This window comes from Cryptomeria japonica, chromosome 1 (assembly GCF_030272615.1).
Source record: "Cryptomeria japonica chromosome 1, Sugi_1.0, whole genome shotgun sequence".
Lineage (NCBI taxonomy): Eukaryota > Viridiplantae > Streptophyta > Pinopsida > Cupressales > Cupressaceae > Cryptomeria > Cryptomeria japonica.
This window is the reverse complement of record NC_081405.1, coordinates 447,386,415-447,396,197: the sequence shown is the minus strand read 5'-3', so window position 1 is coordinate 447,396,197 and position 9,783 is coordinate 447,386,415.

Genomic DNA, 9,783 nt, shown 5'->3' with positions numbered 1-9,783 from the left:
AACCTTGCAACATCTTAGTCATTTGTTACATAGCACTTGGTATTATAGTGAAACCTTGCAACATCTTAGTCATTTGTTACATGGCACTTCGTATTTTGTTGAAACACAAGCTTCACTTGGAGATCATCTAGTGCCTCCATGAATGCTCATTTTTTAACTATGGTATAGTATGAAAGCATGTGCGCTTATGCAAGCGCTGAGACTCAACCAAAATAAAAAAGTGGGGTTTTCTTGATGGAATTTTTTGAGCATGACAATATAATTATATGAAAAATTGTTTTTATATATATTAAATCTTAAATAAATTAATAATATTTGTATTTGTAAGCATATACATGTACATATATACTATTTATTTATATTTTATATATATCAAATTAAGTATATTAAATTTATTTGATATTTGATATTATATTGTATACATATGCATATGTGTATATATTAAAACATAAATATATTATATATATATATTCATATGAATCATCACATATAATATTTTTTATTAAATTAAAATATTAGTTAATATTGAATCAAATTTATTTATTATTTAAAATTTGTGAATTACTCAAGTAAATTAGTTTTCTCAATTTAATTATATAAAATTATAAATTTAAATTTAAATAATAATATTTAAATGATTTTTATATTATGTGCTTATGAATAACATATTTAAAGACTAAACAAATTTGGATGGTAAAAATAAAATTTATGATTGAATCAACTTCGTTCACCTATTTTAAACTATGAATTTACTTAAATAGAATAGTTTATTATTGTTACGAATAATTTTTTATCAAAATAAAGATTGAAATATAATATTTAAATTTTTTTCTATTATATAACTAAAAATAACATATCCAAAAATCAGATTAACCTAGATGATAAATTAAAAAGTCATGATCAAATGAATTTTGTCCATTATTTCAAACTATAAAATTTTCTAAGTAAAAACATCAACTTTATTTACTCATAAAACTTTAAAGACATAAAATTGAAAGAAAATGTTTAAATGGTTTTTCTCATACAGAACTAAGCATAACATATCTCAAAATTAGAGTAACTTATATGACTAGCTTAGATAGTTTAAACACATCTACTAAAAAGACATTGAGAGATATTGGTTTTGAGGCACCTATATTTAAATCGTTATCAAGAATAGATAGGCATCTCAAGGCTAATATCTCTCTATGTCTTTTAGATAGATGTATTTAATATATCTATGCTAGTAGCATTCACAACATGACATGCAAAGTAGTAATTTATCATCTTTTTCTATTTGAACAAAGTATTATTATGCTTTACAAATCATGATGCATGTTATATTCATTCATATGTACAATAGGAATTCATAATGAATGAGAAATTTCATTTTCTAAATCAAAAACTTGATCTCAATGTTAATAGAACTTCAATAATGTATACATCACATAAAAATATTATGTTTCCAAAGATTTGAGTTTTTCAATTCCTATGATTTTCTTTTGGAAAATCGCTTTGCTATCTTTATTCTTTCATATAGATTGAATATGAAAATGGTGGTAAGATTCTAATTCCATCTAAGGATTTAACACGTGATATAGCAACAAATATTAATCCTACCCTTTCTCTCAGTCCTTGTAATGTATAGGGATTGGCTAGTCTAAATATGTAAACTAGGAATCAAACCCAATCCCATCAATTACACTAGAGAACAACCAATAGGGACAACTACAAACCCTTGAAAGAGTTGGGCACTATGGTTTTGACCGTTCTCTTTTATTAATTTAAATTGATTAGAAATGATAGATGTAAAAAACTAGGCTAAAATGTGCAAAATTGACAATGAACAACCTAAACAGATAAATGTAGATCTGATAATCAGTGGAAAAACCCATATTTGATCTGATAGTGGAAAAACAGATAAATGTAGATTTGATAGTCTATCTTTGTCTGCACTATGCTCCTATATTCTTTGTCTGAGCCTATAACTTGTTTACGAGCCTATATCGACACATAAGAAGAGAAAAATGGTGTTTGGGGCTATATAGAGGTTTGCCTTAGTCAAACCTTGGGTTGGGACTCAACCCTATAACAATGATGAATAGGAAATATAAATCTGAATTGAAATTTTTGAATGTAAATGCTCAATTGAAATGTGTATACCTTTAATTGATGATATAATGCTCTTAGGATAAGTCCTCCATGTGTTGATGCAATAACATGATAAGTCATCATTAAATCCATATAGTCATCATAAAAACATAATAGAAGATGTCTTGTTGTAATAACCATACATATGATAATTTCCACATGACCCAATTGAGATATCAATCAAATAAACACATATAATCCATATGCAAAGAATAGACAACATACCCATCAAAGATGACATAAGATATACCTTGGAACAACCCTCTGGAGGGAAAATCCACCCTCCAAAATCATCTCCCATCCATGTATTATAAAAAATACAACATTACAAATATAGCCATGGAAGCTTTCAAAACCCCGCCCATCAACAAGAACTCCATGTGAACAAGCATGTAACCACACATCCCATGACATGCTTCCAGCTTCTACAAATGCTTACTTGGCTAACCCAAATGACTACCTTTGTGGTTGCTTTTATAGACACAAGCTCCTATAAAACCACCAAGTGATATTACAATAAAATCATGTGCTACAAACCCATGTGTTAATGTCATGGGTTGACTACCTCATTGACCCCACATCTAATATTGGGTACTTCATTAAACTTACTTTCCCCAATATTAAATATATTGGAGTTGAGAAAAAATTAACTCTACAGCTCCCAAAGATCACCTGCATGCAAACCTGTCACAGAAGGAGAGAAGCAAAAAAGCTATGGAGGCCAAAATTCAGAGATCCAAAAAAGAGGAGTCATATTGATTGTGCAACAATAATGCAACTCAATAATTAAATTTGTTATGAAAATATAAAGAGAGAATCCTTATAAAAAGATACTCGAAACCCTAAAGGAGAAAACCCTAAAGAATTATAAGATTCCTAAGTTTAGCTTAAGCATAGAGTATAATAGATTAATAATTAAATAAACAATTATTAGCTAATAAAAGATAACTCTAACAACCCCCCTTAAAATGAACCTAGGGAGTAGCTAAAAAATAACAAAGGACTAAAAAAGCATGAAAAAATGCAGGAAAACAACAATGGGTCCCGACAACTAGGCTTGATGAGGTACCCAAGTACAATAAAATCTCTGTAAAGTGGAGAAAAAGGAGAAAACCTTGTGGGAACAAAAATCCTCTCCAAGAAGAGATGAAAGCTCAAGTGAAGGACTAAGAAGCCTCCAAACAAGAGTGTTCCAGAAGATAGGAACAAAAAAACATGAACACCACTGAAGCATGAAATAGTTGCAAACATTGTCGAAGAGTAACTGTTGATTTGAAGAACCTCCACTGAAATAGAACATGACCAGGTAGAGAAGACTATTATCTGCATGAGTATCCTCAAATGATACTACTTGAATCAAATGGTAAACAAAGGCAAACAACTGAACTCGAAGATATAGATGACATGAAACACCAAATCTTGAAGAGTTGATCAATCGAACCAAGGAAGCATTAGAACAACAGGGCAAAAAACTGAATAAAATATACCTGGAGTAGAATATGGAAAGAAAACTCATATGAATGGAAATAAAATAGAACAATATTTCCAACGATATAAAGTTTTCAAAAAACGGAGTTCGGATGTTCAAGTTATGTCTCCCGGAGTGCAAAAAGGAACCTTTGTCTTTGACAGAAAAAAATGCCATTAAAAAAGAAAAATCAAAAAATCAAACCTCTAGATTTGGATAGAGCTCGAAAAGAGTTTTCCGACGATATAAAATTTTGCAAAAAATGACTCCGTTTGCCCAAGTTATGGCAAAAAGAAAAAAAAACCTCTTGTAGGGCATAAAGAGGTTTTTTTTTTTTTTTTGACGCATTTGCAGGTACAGCTGTACGGATTTTCATGTCTCGAAAAACATGTCAATACAAAATCATGCCCCAGATGCCCCTATCACTGAAAATAGGCAAATTACATATCAAAATTCATGGAATCATCCTTCTGAATCCAACCGTGAGGTCCTTTTGGCACCAAAATGTACCAAAAAATCAGCTACCACTAGAAATGCAAAAAAACAACTGCACAAATCCCCAAATACACAGATCTGAAGAACAAGGCCCAAAATCTCTCATGAAGAGAACATGGCCATGTAGATCTAGAAATCTGATACCATATTGGAGTTGAGGAAAAATCAACTCTACAGCTCCCAAAGATCACCTGCATGCAAACTTGTCAAAGAAGGAGAGAAGCAAAAAAGCTATGGAGGCCATAATTCAGAGATCCATAAAAGAGGAGTTATATTGATTGTGCGACAAGAATACAATTCAATAATTATAGTTGTTATAAAAATACAAAGAGAGAATCCTTATGAAAAGATACTCGAAACCCTAAAGGAGAAAACCCTAAAGAATTATAAGATTCCTAAGTTTAGCTTAAGCATAGAGTATAATAGACTAATAATTAAAAAAATAATTATTAGCTAATAAAAGATAACTCTAACAAAATATATACATTATAATATCCCAATGTTATAATACAACTCATCAAGTGGCCTAAAAAATATTTCAAGAGAATCTCTACACTTCACATGTCCATGTGCAACTCACATAATAAAATAAAATATTACAATTATAAATATTATAATGCAAGGTGTACAACACCTATTTTCCCAACATTCTCCCACTTGTTGTATACATTTCATAAGGGGAAATAAGTAAGGGAACAATGCCTCTAGCCACATATATCATCATGGAATCAAAGTGATCCATGTGCTTCATCAATATACCTGCAACAAGAAATAAAGTGACCACCATCTGATACATGAATGTTGTCACCCTCCACCATGCTTGTACCACTGGACATAGAAGGGGCCATCCAAAAAGAAAGCCACACAATTTGTCCCAACGAATGATAAGTCCTATCTCAACTAATATCCCAAGAATAAACACTCAATCCAAAGGTATTAAATGTATTGATAACTATCAAGAACCAAGAAACATAGTTGAAATAGCACCCCTAACAAAGTGCTAACACATCCAACTATCCATACCTCTAAGGTATATAAAATATATCAAGTGAATTCTCATACCATCAACATATACAACATATGACATGCCAACATAAGTTCCAAGTGCAATAACTATCACATACACACATAGAAACTCCTATTGCATAGGTCATGTCAAATTTGAAATGAATCCACTAACAACATATCATAGAAAGTGTAACCATATCCATGTAGTATCAAGGAACATCCACAAAAATATGAATAACCTGTAAACCAATAACTTGCAAGTAAAAATATCACCACAAGTCTTCAGAACTCTCCCATGTTCTCCATAACCAATAATGAGAAGAGATAAAGGAAAATCCATGTCATCTCCCACATGACAAAAAATAAATGCAATTATGAATACACATCTCCAAACAATCTCAAATCCAATGTAAGGTGAAACCGAACATCCAGGAAGATAACCAAGACCAAAGAGAGAAACACTGCAAATCAAAATCTGTAGCATATTCTTCTGCATACACCTCTAAATGCTAACCGTGTCAAGTATGATATCCTCCATAAAACCCTAAAGAGGATAGCAATAACAACACCCAAACCCATTCAATCTCTTAAACCAAACAAACATATATATCATGTAATCAAGATGGATGTAAGCCTCCCATAACCAAGAAGATCAAACCAATACTATTCCCAATCCCATAAGCATAATAAACCATCTCCCAAACTCAATCAACAATTAATATCATCATAATAACAACTCAAATGCACAAGGAGATAGTCAATGCCAAACATCTCTCAAATTGAATCCTTTAGAACTAACCATATATCCATAGCTCAAGATCCATATCTATGAAAGATAAGCATAAACATAATGCACCTGAAATGAACAATGGGAAATACCTCTCAAGTAGTAAATTGTTGAGTAGACCAAGAGAAGGGAATGTTAATACTTCTCCAATACATATAGGTTATCATGACTCACACTAAGAATGATCTCCTCTCAAGTCCATACCAGGTGAATGCTCCTTGGACTTCTTATTGAAACCATCAACCATCTCAACACATATCTCTAATCACAAGAGAATACCAATATCACCTATGTCTTCATGTATCCATGAATACCTATAACCAATCAATCCATGTCAAACTCCGAATGCAACATAGCACTACCATGAAGTAATCAAACAAATGATCATGTACCCAATACAAAGAGAAATACCAAGATGAATGTCAAAGCTCCAACCACGGAATTAGGAACATAAACATGACAACGTGATCTAACCATCTCCTCCTAGGAGATAACATGCTCCATATGAACATATCAAATAACCATATCATGCCAAATCTCTAAAGTAATATCAAGAGTGCACCATGATATAATAGCAACCATCCTATCAAACAAGGATAGCATGCCAAATAAAATCATAAACCACACCTTAACCTTGAGGAACTTCGCGAGTCCTCCAAGATGTCCACATCCTCAAATGTCAAGAAGATCGCCATCTCCTACTAGTGTACTTGCAAATGTGAGATAACCTTCTATAGAAACAATATCTAAGAACTCCTCTAACATTTGCACTCTAAGAAGACCATCCACCATTCAATGATTAATACACATCAATGTCATAAGCTCCAACTGAACCATGATACCAAGATCTCCATAGCATTGTGATAACCATATCCTAGATGAATATCATTGAGGTCTACACACATACAATTGAAATATCAATAACATCAAGTAGACCAAGACCTCCAATCCAGGAAGATAGAAAACCACCAACAAACAAACTATAAAGAATTATTCCTACACCGCCACATCATCACTATCAAAATCTCCTACTGAAAGTGTAACCAAGCTATCTATGACATCATGATAAAATCATCCTCTACATGAGAATCAAATAAAGTGTTCACATAACCAAAGAAATCAACATTGCATATCATGAGCTCTCAAAAGCCAAAGTAACCATGACCCTCAAACAAGAAGATACAACACCATAACCAATCAAGAATAGAATTAAAACATCACTAATCAAACATCTACAAATCCAATCATGTCATGCCAAAGTCCCTAAACACAAGGAACATCTATGACATCATGATCGCCTCCACTGAAACAAGCATGTAACTCCTAATGTGTCCAACTTGTAAGCATCACATCTATAGTCAACAACGTAGGTTCAAGCTACCATGACTATACTTGATAACAACATCTTTGCTCCTCAACATTACAACAAAATTATAAAACCATGTGACTAAACTAAGCCACCAATCTGAATATGCATCAACAATGAAGGGTCTATGGGCATAGACAACCCATATCTAAGCAATAAGTACAATCCTGTAAGATAGTCTGCCTACAACATTGCACAACTTGTAGACCCAACAATGCAACATACACACACAAACAAAAATTGATAACCATGTCAACATGAGTGCAATCTAAGATACATACTTGTTGGAATCAAGGAACACTAAGGGGGGGGGGAGGGTGAATCAATGTTATGTAATTTTTAATCTTCTTTAATTGTCCTTTAATCTACTTAATGCAAATGAACAAGAAAGATAAGCATAAACAAAACACACATGAAACTACCACCATAACATAAATATTTTGTACGTGGAAAACCCGATCAAGGGAAAAACCACGGTGGGAATCCTACCCACAGTAAGATGATACTCTACTAGAAGTATGTGAAAAAATTACATAGGAATGCACATGCATTCAGGCTCACTGCTCAAATACAATAAGGGCTACAACCCCTGAAGACTCATTGCCTTATAAAGGAATTACAAAAGAGTAACACAAAGATTGAATTATAAATTAACATCTAAAAATGTCTGGGATAGTTCCGGTTTAAGCACAAAGTACAACTATCTCACTGCTCTATTATGTTGATCTGCTTTAATCTGAAGCAAAAATCCTTCCATGGTGCACGTGAAACTGCACACAGTCACACATACACACCACTCACATAATTTATGACATATAAAATGAATTTTCTAATCTCTTATATATATCTGCAACATGAATTTAGCTCACCAACAAGTCAACTTCAAAAACACTTGCAAAATATGAAACATGTAAGATGTGTCGGCTGAATCCATTCCCCAATGCATATGCGGACCAAATTTTTTTATCTACACTCTACCCACATGTCGACCAAACAACCTCGAACACAAAATCAATCACCAAAATCATTCCAATAATTCCACATAACACGATACATCACTAGTCGACCAAATAGCACTATTCTTTCCTAAAATGCCGAATAATAGATCTTCAGTCTTGCATGACAGAAAACATTAGAAGCTAAGATTATAGAATAAGCTAGTCTAGAGATCCAACCAACTACCTAAATCACCACAAAGAAAAATATGCAACCAAAGTGAAGTTCTACACAAAATACTCCCGTATTATCAAATAATATGTTCCACCTTCCAAGTGGATTTTATACTTCCGGTAGGATGAATCTGTACAAACCAGATGAAATCTTTGAGCAGGGTTTCCATCAATGAAAACTCCCATACACTTATCTACGCTATACAGTTTCTCTTGCCAACAATCTCCCCCTTTGGCATTGATGGCAACACTTAATGAAAAATTACTAAGTGTCAAACCAAAAATGTCATACACTACAAACTTTGCAAAAAGCAAAACTTCTACAAACTCTAGACTCCTCCTGAGACTATACACCATTTTTCACTTCCCCATCTCCCCCTTTGACATCAATGAAAAAGTCAAAATTTTCACAAAACTTACAAAAATTTGAAGATATCTGCATAAATGTTCTTCAATGATTGCAAATGGTCATCCTATCCCTTCTTCAGATTCACCATAATAGATATGAGGGCACTGAATAGATATGCATGCATTTATGCTTCCCTGAGGTCTTTAGGAGAAATTTTATTTAATGCATTATGGGCATCCTGCAGACTGCTAAGTAGCCGGGGAGTGATTAGATTCCTTCACTCTCCCACTCTACCTACAATTCTATCCTTCTCCTGATTCAAACTCTTGATTTTATCAAGCAAAAATATCACCTAATTTTCTCTACTGCTCGCAACAATAGACTAAGGATCATAAGATTGAGATAGGCTGGCCAACTACCCTTCATACTCCTTTATATTTTTATCAATCTCAAGTTTCATGAATTGATAGTACATGCTCAAGCTCTTTTCCTTATATATACCAAATCTCTCCTCAGATTTTTCCATTGGTTTGCTCAATAGGTGCTGAGAATATGCCTCAAGTACACGTCCTTCAACCTAATACCCCATGGGCATGATCCATGAAGTCCTTGGCTAAATGACTTCCATAAGACATTGGTCAGTATCTGATGTAGGAGCATCCCTGGTTCTTGGCAATCTTGCATCAACCAAAAACATTTATTTTTCAGTTTGTTTCCTGTTTTGCATCTTAGCATTTTTTTTTGCATTTTTCTTGCATTTTCTGACCAGACCTTGCATAGCTGGATTTTTTCTTGTGGACATGATTATCTTCCCTACCCCAATTCTATAGGATGTTTGGATCTTTTTTCGACAAGTTATCGATTCCGATATCTGGGACAATTTTTTGGCTTAGAACATCGGAACTACTTAGACCTATTTTGGCTTTGGTGAATCTTGCAAATCATTTCCATAGCTTGCAGAACTTCAATTCATTGTTCCCAACATTGCTTGGCATGTGGCCGACCTTCCCT